The sequence below is a fragment of the Aythya fuligula genome, chromosome 8, assembly GCF_009819795.1.
Source record: "Aythya fuligula isolate bAytFul2 chromosome 8, bAytFul2.pri, whole genome shotgun sequence".
In the NCBI taxonomy this organism is placed as follows: domain Eukaryota; kingdom Metazoa; phylum Chordata; class Aves; order Anseriformes; family Anatidae; genus Aythya; species Aythya fuligula.
This window is the reverse complement of record NC_045566.1, coordinates 1467613-1480876: the sequence shown is the minus strand read 5'-3', so window position 1 is coordinate 1480876 and position 13264 is coordinate 1467613.

Genomic DNA, 13264 nt, shown 5'->3' with positions numbered 1-13264 from the left:
AAACTCGCTGAAAGTTTCAGCATTTTCTTTTTTCACCCATTGTCTCATTTCAGTTGGATAGCTAATGGAAATTGTCAGGCAAAAGTGCTAGAAATTAGAGGCATTTTTCAAACACAATGGTAGGAGGACACGCACTGCAAATGCAACGTGCAGGCTGGACAGAGGAGTGTCGGTGACCAGGACATGGAGGCCAAATGGCGTGATCTTAGTGATAATTTCTGTTTTTAGAAAGCTAAAAAGCCAACCCACCCCGAAATTATTCGGACCTATCTTGCTGCATGGAAGCTTTGTATTGAGCTGCTTCGTTTTCGCTTTACAAGAGCAAGTTTTTTGAACATCAGCAGCAGCCTGCCAGCCCAGCGCTGGGCTGACTCCATAGGTATTTTACAGAGTAGCAGCAGACAAAAATCTGGGTAAATTATGGCCATCCACAGCCAGAAACACTCTGCTGCCCCACGTGAGGCTGCCCTGCGTGCCGGCTGCCCCTGGGCTCCCCAGCACCTCCCTGGGGGCATGGGGCCTGCTGGGCACCAGCACTGCAGCTGCCTGGGTTTTTGGGAACAGTTCACACACAGCACCGAGTTACTGCTAAAAATAAATAGTGGGGAGTTTGCTGCTACAGGGGAAAAACGATGAAAAGCCTCGCAAGCACTGCTTGCTTCTCACTGCTCGCCGCTCGTGTTGGTGACTTCACCTTCCTCGTCTCTTACAAGTGCTGGTAGCAGGGAAAATTTTCTCAGAGAACAGGAAAAGGGCGTTTTGTGTCATTTCCAGTGCACAGATGGAGAGGAAAAATTTATCTCTGTGAGAAAATCCTTTTCTGTGGGGTGTAATGATACTCAAATGTCAAACTTGGTGTGGCGTCTATCAAAAAAGAAAGGGAGGGGGGAGAGGATTCAGATGGGTGAGTAGATGGAGTCCCATGACTTGTAACTGCCCGTTGCAGTTAGGATTAGGAAGAAAATTGACAAATAAGCAGTGTTTCATCTTAAAAAACAGGCAGACGTGAGTGTGCTCAGCTCCTGAATCAATTTCTCTTCAGCCAGCTTGGCTTAGGTAGAACCTTGCCACTGTTTGTAGCCCTCGATTCACAAAGCGAGGTGCTTTATTATTATTATTATTATGATTATTATTATTATTATGATGTATTTATTTGTTTATTATTATGGCAGCTTTTACTGGATTGCCCCCAGCCTGCTGATCTGAGATCCCACGCTGCTCCTCAGCCCTTTACCCGCCCAACCCAGAGCTCCATCCCTGCCGCAGCCCGGCCTCCTGGCACCATCTCTCTGATGACAACACAGCAGGACAGAAAGGAGCACAAAATTGGCAGGGGAACTACCCAGCCACCATGAATACAACCCTAAAGCCCACAGGACCTCAGACACCAAGGACAAGAGACCCGTGCAGGACGCTCCCATTCCCTGCTCTGCCCATCCTGTGGGTGCTGAGCCCCACAGCAGCACTGGGGGTCCCCAGCGTCCCCCCAGCCCCTCTCCATCCTGTGCTCCCCACCACGTCCTGTGTGCCTGGCAGGTGGCTGAGCAAAGCATCTATTATCCACTGAGCGTGGGGCAGGTGAGAGAACTGCCCAGGTAACTCCTGGTGGCTTTTCTCTGCTGTGCTCTGGGCACATGGCAAAGCCTCCCTCGCGTGGTGCGGTGCCCAAAATGCCCCAGAACAGGGCTTCAGCGGGGGCACTGGGGCCTCCAGGCTGTGTGTAAGCCAAAACAGAGCTCGTAATTTGACAGAGCACATTTGAGCTTGTCAGCCTGAAAGTGCAGACTTGTGATATCCTGAAGGAGGGGCCAATAATAGTGCATTAAAATAATTTATATTTTATTAAAGATTGCTTAAACCGGATTATTCAATCTTGTTTATAGTCTTTACAATTGCCATGTGGTTAAAAGGCTCAAGCCATCAAAAGCGAATCTGTGGAAAGCCTGAATTTTCAGCATTTTTTGGAGTCTGCCAAGCTCTCTCTTTTGACCATTAATCCAATCAGCAGGAAGCGAAGCTTCTGCAGCAGGATATCTGAACAAGTCTAAGGCAGATCCATCATCAGTCTGTCACCAAACTTCCAAGTTCTTCCTTCCAAGCCCCTTCCATGACATAATGATCATCTGGCAGTACGTACAGCTCTACTTGAATCCTTCAGCTTGATTCATTAAGCAATCAGCCAGCGGCCCCGGAGCTTTCCCTCATGCAAAGCACCCTCGCCCAGCCCCGCGTCACCGCCTCCCACCTCTCCAAAAACATTTCAAGAAAGCCACGGTTCCAAAGCCACAGGAGCCAGGTGGAAGGTGCTGCTAACCCACAGCTGGGGGCTGAAAGTGGGCCGAATTTGTGGTACCAGTCAAAATGGCATCACTGACATTTTGGACAAGAGCGATTTCGTGTGGGCAGACTTTGCAGAGGGCCGTGCATCACCAGCCGAAGCTGGTGCATGCAAGCGTGCAAGGCGGCCTTCTCCCAGGTTTGTGTCCTCCTCAGCAGCAAGCAAAGTTATTTTTCTATGAGATACAGACACTTTAATATCACAAAATGAAGTCCAGCTTGCTATCACAGCACAATAAGCTTACCATTAGCAAATTCCTTCTACAAGCTGAGCTGCACAGTTGTTTATACTAAAACCTTCATGCTTCCATCCCTCCTGTGTTCAGAATAAAAAGAATAAATTTCAGAGTTTTTTTGACAGCCTCTTACCATTTTTCTGTTAAGCCTTTGTTTTCCCACAAATCCAATCCTTTCCAAGTTCAGCTCTGAGGACCAAATTAGCAGATACAACTAAATGTAGACCAAAGCCATTTTTCATAGTCCCACAAGAAGTGAACAAATGTGCACATGCTGAACACGTGTGGCTGTGGTACCTGCTTCAGAGCTACAGCACCAAGGAACAGAGCTTAATTGAGTTTTAGTAAAAGCTGATACTAGTTAATTCACAAGGCAAAAGCAAGGGAGATTTAATCATATTCCAGTGGCAACAATACTGTAGATGAAAAAGTTAACAAATATTAACTAGTTGTGTCATTTTATTTCTCAGTTAAATAAGATACAGTTAGGTAGTTTGGCTATATTATCGGTTGTTGAAAAAAAAAAAAAAAAAAAAAAAAGAATAAAATAAGATCCCAATTCTCAATGTTTGCGTTCTCTGTACACAGAATTATCAGTTAATGCAAGTTGAAGACTTGGAAGTCTTGAGAAATGAGAAATTTAAAGTTAGACCAAACCAACATATGCACCCAGCTAGTGTCCTTGTGAGACATTCTCGAAATACCAGCTAAAAGCAAACATGAAGTATGTATTAGTTTTAAAGATCTCCTAGAAAGAGACATCTGTTTTGGAACAACCACAAAGGGCTAACGCCAAAACTATCCCGTAATAGTTATGAGCTGTAATTTGACATTTCAGATACACATTCCTCTTGCCAAATAATCTCATATTTTTGCTCTTGGCAGAGAAAATAAAGAGAATCATATATCCAAGATGAGTAATTTAGTACAATGTAATCAAGGCAAGCTGCTCCAGACTAGGGACTGAATTAGAGTGAGTAAGACAGGGTTTTTTTATCCTTTAAAATACAAGTGTGTGCAGTATATGGGGAAATATTTAGAAAGAAAATGGTTTTCTTTTTAATCTTATTTTCCGTCTGAGCCAAGTGTAGGCTCCGATTCCAAGAGCAGATGATGAGAGGTGGGGTGCCCAGAGCAATGCTGCTGCTAGCTGTGCTCCTCGGAGCTTTCCGTCCCTGTGGACACATCCCAGCCAAGCAACCTGCTGCTCCCCAGCTGTCCCAGTCCACGACCCAGCACGTTCCTGTGAACTGCCACGGATGTCACCTTACATCACCACACAGGGCTGCAAATGGAGTGCCCAAAAACCCCTGGCAGATCCCTCTCCTGCTAGGAGGTGATGCACGGCAGCAGAGCGCAGCGTGCAGCTCAGTAATACCTGCCCCAGCTGTCACCAATTAATCCACCTGTAATTATGAGTTAGAGCTCTGTGTCCCAGGGCAGGGAAGTGCCTTGTAACGGGAGTAGCACGTTGCTGTCTCTGTGACTTTTTCAGCGTCATTCAACTCCGCTAGCTAACAAGAATAGTTAATGTGCGTATAAGCAAAAGAGCCAAAGGAATTTGTGTTGCTGAATCTTGTAAGCCTCGTTTTACTCAGACTCTAAAATAAATAAATTAACAAGAAGAGAAGAGAAAAGAAGAGAAAAGAAAGGAAAGGAAAAGAAAGGAAAAGAAAAGAAAGGAGAAGAGAAGAGAAGAGAAGAGAAGAGAAGAGAAGAGAAGAGAAGAGAAGAGAAGAGAAGAGAAGAGAAGAGAAGAGAAGAGAAGAGAAGAGAAGAGAAGAGAAGAGAAGAGAAGAGAAGAGAAGAGAAGAGAAGAGAAGAGAAGAGAAGAGAAGAGAAGAGAAGAGAAGAGAAGAGAAGAGAAGAGAAGGGAAGGGAAGGGAAGGGAAGGGAAGGGAAGGGAAGGGAAGGGAAGGGAAGGGAAGGGAAGGGAAGGGAAGGGAAGGGAAGGGAAGGGAAGGGAAGGGAAGGGAAGGGAAGGGAAGGGAAGGGAAGGGAAGGGAAGGGAAGGGAAGGGAAGGGAAGGGAAGGGAAGGGAAGGGAAGGGAAGGGAAGGGAAGGGAAGGGAAGGGAAGGGAAGGGAAGGGAAGGGAAGGGAAGGGAAGGGAAGGGAAGGGAAGGGAAGGGAAGGGAAGGGAAGGGAAGGGAAGGGAAGGGAAGGGAAGGGAAGGGAAGGGAAGGGAAGGGAAGGGAAGGGAAGGGAAGGGAAGGGAAGGGAAGGAAAGGAAAGGAAAGGAAAGGAAAGGAAAGGAAAGGAAAGGAAAGGAAAGGAAAGGAAAGGAAAGGAAAGGAAAGGAAAGGAAAGGAAAGGAAAGGAAAGGAAAGGAAAGGAAAGGAAAGGAAAGAAAAAAAAGGGCCTTCTCTAGTCTTAACGCAGTAATTCACTTCCATACACAGCAGTTTGAGTTCCCAGCCAGCCCAGCTATCTCCTCTGCCCTTCTGCTCCCAAATGCAACTTGGAGAAATGTCTGCATCCCCGCTGCCCCGGTTAACAGCTCGGTGTTTCTGTGCAAACCCACCTCGCTCAGCTGGAAGGCAGGATCCTGTTACATTACAAGGGGTGGACTTGCTGGAGCTTGTCTGTCGGCATTCCTTGAGTTCTCTGCCCCAACTGCAAGAAGGAATGACCCAGATACCTCTGAATATTGACTGCTCTCACATTCCGCAGTTGGTTTTTTGTTGTTGCTGTTGTTGTTTTAATTAGAATGATTTCCACAGTTTGCTGTCAGGCACGGCTTTAAAGTAAAACCAATTAGTGTAAGCACAAATCTTAAACTCTGACATGGATTTCCTGCTTTATTTAAATGCTCGTTCACTTTTCTGGGAACACATCCCTGGCAGGGAGCAAATATATCTGTTAAACGGTATTATTTTTAAGAGGTCTTAAGTTACATTCAAATGAATCACTCTAAGCAAAGGAAGCACATCACTAACAAAATGACAAATTCCAACATTTACATGTAGATCTAATTTGTACTGTGATGAAGCTGATGTTTACCAAATGCTACAGTACATGCTGATGCAAATCACTATAGTTATTTTGTAACAGAATCACAGGCATTTCAGCTGGAAAAGACTCATTTGGTTATCCTGTGTATTTCATCACAACTTTTTATCAAAGTGTATTTACCCATTCAAGCACTCGTAGATAACGAGACAAAAGGGTGAGAAAAGTAAATGCAGCTCCTTAACTCCAGCGCTGCTCATGGCTTTGGAGAATGAATGAATTTCTAGAGACAGCCACATACGATGCCCATCTCATGTCAGGGACTGACAAGAATGGAAAATCACAGGAAAAGTTGTAAGAACATATACTCAGTCAGCCTACATAAAGAGGTAGTATATTTTCAGGCCATCTGATTTTGTAACTGTAATAAGCCCTGTCTAGAGGAATAATGCAAACCATGCAGAATGTGTCACAGAAGACCACGTTTCCTCCTCAGGCAAAAGAGAAACCTGAAATCATTGTCCTGGAATGCGCTGAAACCTCTTAGCGCAAGTTCCTGAAATATTCATGAACATTAAGAAAAGAGCAAACTTTTTGGAGAGCGTACTACTTAGAGGTAACCTGCCATGTACGTGCCATCCACTAAGCTCTGAAAATGCGAGAGGAAGGCTTTTTGCAGATAATAAAGGCAGCAACACGGGCGTGGGAATTTTATCTTCTGGCTGCCATAATGTTGATTAATTCAATTCCTCAATAACTCACGCTAACTGGGGAAATTCTTATGGGACGGGTAGTTTGCTAGCGTATAGAAGTGAGTAATTCAGCATTTCAAGATGAACAAAAGAGGCTAAATGTGTATATTATTAATAAATAATAGAGGAACACTGAGCTCTAACACGCCAGCTGGACTGAGCTTTTAACATTAACTGGGTCTAAGGGTGAGGCACAGGACAGTGTATGATGAGGTAGAGGAGGGTCTGATGCTGCCCCCCCAGCTTCGGGGCTCAAACTGCTCCCCGACTTCTGGTACTTCTGAACAGGACAGAAACAGGCACCTTTTCAATCTCAAATTCCCACATTAAGCACTGTGGGAGTAGATAAAAGAGGAAAAATAAAGGGAAAAGAGAAATAAGGCGATGAGGATGCTTCTTGGAGCTCATTTCTCCTGCCGTGGGGCTACGTTGGGGCTACGTGCCTCTGGCTGGGCAGGTCAGGAGTTCGCCCAGCAGGAATTAGTCATCTTTAGGGAGATTTGGGACCACGGAACACAGCAACTTCACATTAAGTGCTGGCAATAAGTGCTAAAGAGACCGCTGTTGAAATGTTTATGCCTTTTGCAGAGACATAAATATTTGGAGTATAGCAAAAGACACTGCTTGGCATCAGCAGGCAGTAAGCATTTTACCTGATTACTTGGCTCCGTTTCCAAAGGCATTTCTTTTGGCAGCAGTATCAGCTCAGACAGCCTCTCCTCTCCCCAGCCATGGCTGTATGAATTATCCTTGCTCCATGCTGGTAAAGCAGGTTGTGGTGCCGTACAGAGAAACCCGACAGAAAGAAAGCTGCAGAGAGAAAGAGAGAAAGAAGGAAAGAAGGAAAGAAGGAAAGAAGGAAAGAGAATAAAGCTGTAGAGAAAATCACTTCCAGGTGCAGCCCTGGACTGTTTGACATCCAGTGTCTGGGTTTCTCAGGGTGCAGCTCCCGCAGCCACCCCGTCCTGTCTCTGCACAGCTTCTCCTACAAACACAGCATGAGATGGACTGAGGAGCTGATCTGGCTGGAGGATAATTGTTTTGTTGGGATGGGGATGGGGAGTTTTGGTTTTCCTGCTGTACTGTTGTCCCTTCTGGGTCACCAAGAGGCTGTGCAAAATCCTGTACCAGCGTTTCGTGGGGTGAACTGGATGAGGAACTCATCCACCTTAAACATAAGGAAGGGGAAGACGGCGTGTGGGATGTCAGTGCTCCCAACCTAATTCTCAGCACAGCTACACAAACAGCTTCACCACGATCGCAGCATGACGCAGGTCGGAGCAGCAGGGTGCTTCATCGGGCCCTGTCCTCAAAGGCAACGTCCCCACAGCGCGGCCGCGGTTGCAGAACCACCCCGCAGACCTCGGCCAAGCCGGCACACCCTGCAGGGCCTGGCTCCCTCCTGTCCCGAGCACTTTGTGTTTTCCTAAATGGAGGCTACCGTGAAGTCCTGCAGTTCTGCTTCCTAAAAAGTGCCCCATAGCGCTGGAGTTTGGCACGCACCCGCCCCAGAGCACCGCAGCTCCCTACCAGGGTTTGCACTGACTTCAGCTGGCAGCAAACGGCCCCGTTCTGCCTCTGGGGTCACTCTTTGATGTCTGACGCTGGGAAGATGAAGATATAAGAAATAAGAATTCGCCAGAGTGGCCTTGGCACAAAAATTCATGTTCCCCCTACCAAAGCCATTGCCAAGTTCTCTCATAACCCAAGTTCCTCCTCCCTGTCTGCTGCAGACATGGCAGATGGAAGCAGTTTTTCACGGATCCCTAAAGCAGCTGATCCCTAGGTGTAGCTGGGCTCATGAGCCTGTTTTATCCCTGTTCCTCTTACCCAGGGACCTCGCATGGTGCAGGACGGGCACAGCTCTGCGTCCAGGGATGGCCCTCACCCAGCCCCGAGCATCACCTGGACACCAGGCAGCAGCATTAGGTCCGGGCACAAACCCTGCAGGTGGTTCAAAGAGATCCGCATCTGGGCCATCAATTTGTAGGCTTACAATAATATAAATAAATAAATAAATAAATAATAATAAAAAACCCACATAAGTTCTGTGGAACAGCTGCACAGGCAAAAGCTTCCCCCTGTTTTTAATCTGCTGATTTATAGTTGCATAAACACAAGTATTCTTGGAATGAAAATTGCTTCATAAGGCGAAGGCAGAGTTAAAGGTCATTTCCTTCTAGTGAGCAAACGATACTGCTATGCAATCTATGAACTTGGAGCTTTTTTTTTTTTTTTTCTTCTTCTTCTTCTTGTTCTTTGAGTTGCGTTGAGTGACTTTGCTTCTTTCGTATGTATTAGGAAAAAAAAAATCCAATAGAAACGTTGCAGAGTGACTGGGTCACGAACTATTCTGAGCTAGCAGGAAGCAAGCACCACGTACACTCACCATGGCAGGACTATTTGTAGCAACATTCTCTCGCAGATATCGATCACACGTCTAATGCTGCACATAACAGTCTGGTCTAAAAGTCTGCCTGTAATTGCTGCCTTTTATAGGTGCGGCTAAATTTCTTTTGGATTCACTTACTTAAAAAAAAAAAAAAAAAAGAAAGAAAAAAAAAAGAAAAAAAAAGAAAAAAAAGAAAAAAAAAAGAAAAAAAAGAAAAAGCAGGCAGGCCTCCTCAGCTGTGGTTAATAAAGTTGTGTGAATATCACACAATGATCACACGTGATGCTCAGTGAGATCCCTGGGTTGTTTCTGAGTGCTTGTTACTGCCCCATCCTGCTGGGACGATGAGAACCGCCTACGCCCCTACACCAAGGAATGCTGCTCGCGGGAAGCCAGGAGCTGTTCGTGGAACAGCACCCATCTGATACCAGACAGAGAGGTCACAGAAAAGAAATAGTCCTTTTGGGAAGATGTTTCTAAAGAAATTTGCATTTCTGTCCAGGTGTGATCACTTTTGTTGACCCTGCATGGTTCAGCATGTCCATTACCGTCAGTTCGTTAGCTCTCCTCAAATCAAACTTAGCACTGGTTTTTAACCCAAACCTCTCATTTTATACCATCATTTTACATGTCTGCATGAAATAGGAATAAGGGAAAATTATTTCTTTACATACATTTGTAATGTTTACGACCATTTAGTGACCAAAGGCGTTATCTTCTGAGGCTGTTATCAGGACCTATCTCAGTCAACAGGAAGAAGGAAAGGGAATTTTTACAGTGGGCATTCATCATCTTTACAACTGACCTATCGCTATGAAAAACCCCTGTCAAAACATGTGAAATTTAACGTACATAAGACACATTATTCGTGGAACTTTATCAGGGAAATGGACACAATCAGCCAAGAGAGGTCTGTTGGGGAGGAACGGGAACTCTCCTGACCCGCTGGCATCAGCAGCTGAGATCCGTTTGTTTTTATCCTGCTGGTCTCCTCGTCCTGCACCAGCCTCTGACTTTGAGAACCTGTTCACTTCTTCTTAAACAGCTGTTTCGATTTGGCACCTGGTGGGAAGCTCAGGGGGAGGTTACAGGAGATGGAGCGAGCTGCCCTGGTAGCCTTCTGACACTGCAGGGGGAGGCACCGTCCTCCTTCCCTCAGCCACACATTCCTCAAGCTTATCACACATACTTGTTGGGCCCCTCCAATCGCCAACCAAGCAGAAAGTACATTTTTATCTTACAGAGCCAACAGTTTCTTGCCAGACTGGAAGTTAAATCAGCTCACCAAAAGGTAAAATGAGTGTTGTACTTTGAGCTATAGAGACGAAGCAGAACGCTTGGACTAAAGGAAAGGGAGAAAAAAAAGGAATACGACCTCTTCCCCTTAGATTGCTCATCAAATCGCACAACAGTCCCTGCACGCCTGTCATCTGTAAAACAAAAAATCTGTAAAAATTAACAACAAACTGGCCCCAGTCCACCTAGCACAGCTATTCCAGCAGCTAGGAGTGGTCAGTGCTGCAAAGATATTGCAGTGCCATCAACCTGCTGTTAAAAACAGTTTCAAATCTTAATTTTGGTGCCTAGTAAGACACATGCAGCCACAGCCCCATGGCGAAACACAATACAAGCAGTCCTGACAAGGTTATGATGAATTAGAGCTGCCCCAGTCCCGTAAGAAGATTTTGCCAAAGCCCAGACTTGGAGCCACTCCGTTCTTGTGCGTTGGCAAAGCACAGGGATCGCAACAAGCAGGTAGTTTTAACATCTTTTAATCATTAGGTAGCCCTAAGATTCCTTGTCTGTTGGGCTGTACAAGGGCACTGCCTCAGCAGTAAGAGCTGTCGTAGGAAACCCAGGGGAAAGGGAAGCACCATAAGGCCTCCTGCCCCGCCGCCCTGCTGCCACCGCTGCACCAGCTCGGGGCCTCCGACCGATCCATTTCCCTTATCAGAAAAACACTGACTAGCTACAGGGAAGATCTTGCAGAGCATAGCAAAGCCTGCTGCTGCCAAGGAGTGATTGCTGCTAGCTAACATTTATTTTTCCACAGTTATATTCAGGGCTGCTCAGGGCTCGCTTGTCCTTTCGAGGCAGACCAGACGAAGGAGTGGTGCGCGCAGTACCTCATCCCCGGGTAAGGCCGGGGAGGCTCTATGACTCACTTCTGACTCACTGCTCCTCCTCTGTTCCTTCCAGACTCTTGGGGGCGTACTAATTTATTGTTGGTCTGTATCTGCACTAAATTATTCCCCCCAGCTCAGCCATCCTGCGCGGAAAGAAGTCAGACAAGCGCCGCTCACCCCTCGCCTCTCGGACGGGGTAACCGGGTGAGCAGCACACAGCGAGACCTCCGTCCTTCCTACCCCCTGGAGAGATTTCAGAGGAAAGGAGAGAAATGGCAGAGTTATTTTTTCTTCCTGGGATGACACGCCATCCGAGTCCATTATTTGCAACTGGGCTGTTCCTACCAACCTCAGAAAATCCCAACTGCTAAACTAAGGTTAACCTTTCAGAGAGTTATTTCGAAGAACGCGGGTAAAATAAGATAGTATGACTCAAATCAACAGGAGGAAAGTGTTGATCACAGTTAATCACAGTTAATCCACACGAATTGCTTTCCCTGACAGAATCAGGTTTTCTTTAAAAAGCCCAGGAATGATTAACCTTTCTTTCCCTTTACTGAGACAGATTGAAGCGTTCAGCAGAGCGCGGCAGGAAGCGTTTTAACAGTGCCTGCCCGGTGCCGAGCAAGCATGCACTGGCAGGAGTACAAGCTTTAGGTCAGAAAGGAAAACAATAACTAAAATAAGAGATTTTTATATACGCGTGTACAAGATCAGTATATTCAGAGGATCAGGGAGAAGCATGAAAAGCGACTGAATAGCAAAGAGGCCTGCTCGGCTCTTCAGAGCCAAAGCTCAGAGGCCTGAGGACATGAGGTTACAGCAGAAAGGCATACAAGAGGTTACAATAGAAAGGCAGACAAGTATAATTTTATTTTTATTTTATTTTATTTTATTTTTATTTATTTTTTCAACAGCAAAGCCAATTTAGGATTTTCTTCCCCCAAGTCATTAATCTTCATCCCCATGCTCCCTCTTCCAGGCCCCCAGCTGTGGTTCCGTGAGAGCTTTCAGTGGTTTGAGGTATGATCCCTTTGCCATCTCCAGCTGCTTCCCCCCGTAGCCACATCACCCTGTGCCACACGGACACAGCTGGATGTGGGAGCTCCTGCAACTGCAAAGCCCCCCCGACGTCCTGCAGGACTTCAGCCAGCCCCTACGGACACAAAGCACTGCACTGACTTCACCAGCAGCAGAACGTGAGGGCAGGAATGTGTGAAAAGGAAGGAGCTGCTTATGCTAACACTGCTACCAAAAATAAATATTTACTGCACTCTTATCTTAGGAATCAATTCTCGGTCCTGACGGAAACTGACAATCAAAAGATTTTGCTCTCAAGCACCTAAGGTCTACCTATATCCAATGAAGTGTGAACATAGCAAAGCACCTGAAGGAAAATTAATTTTCCTGGTATTATATTATTAAAATAATATTTGAATTAAAATTAATGTTCTTGGCATAATAGCACTATGGAAAACTAATCCAAATTAATGCCTTTTTCTGATAAAAACAAAATGGTAGCCGTGGCCTGAGCTGCTTGCAGTCACATAGTGTGCTCAATTGCCTTTGGTGCCTAAAAGTCTTAAGGAAATGCTTTGAAACCTTTGGAACCAAGGAATCTTTGAAATCAAAGAAAAAACATATATACAGTTGCAAAATGGCAAAAAGCAATAAAGAATCTGAAAGAGAATGAAGATTTTTGGAGTTAGATATGTTAAGCTGGAAATGATTCCCCAAATCCCAAATATTTAAATATTTGTGGCCAGCACAGCAGGGAAATCGCTGCCTTAATGCCTGAAAACCTGGAAGAAAAGCTTTCTGAGCAGTGACACTGCAGCCCTAACCAGTGCCCAGCCTAACACGCTGCTCCAGTGTTCATTTATCGCACTGATTCTGATACGTGATCAATGTTTGCCTTTCAGTAGGGCACTCATGATAAATATGCTACAACAAACGACTCCTAACAGCATGGGTGCTACCCAGTGACTCCTACATACAATCACAGCACAGCTAGGTAACAGCAATACATATGGGACTGGAGAAAAGAAAATGATTAATACACGCAATATTAATCATTTTAATGATTCATCAAAAAGAAAGACAAGGAAAATTTCCACTCTATTGGTTGATATTTTACCAATATTAAGAGCTACAGTAATAAGTCATAGCTAAACAATGACATCCTATAGAAAACTATTTCCCATTAAAAAAAAACCTCCTTGAGAACAGCTTTCCTGCTATATCACGGGACCCTCATTTAGCAAATTTAAGATGAGAAAGAGATCAGCTCTGAAGCGGAAAGAAGACAGGCTGTTAATAAACCCTCCCATCTCTGGTGTCTACGATGCTGTGGTCTAACGTTCAAAAATGCATCCACTGCGATTTTGTCTTGGAGAGTTTGGTAATTCCTAAAAATAGCCTGAAAACTGGACCACCGAGGTGTGCTTGGATTTGGATTCCTCCTGCATATA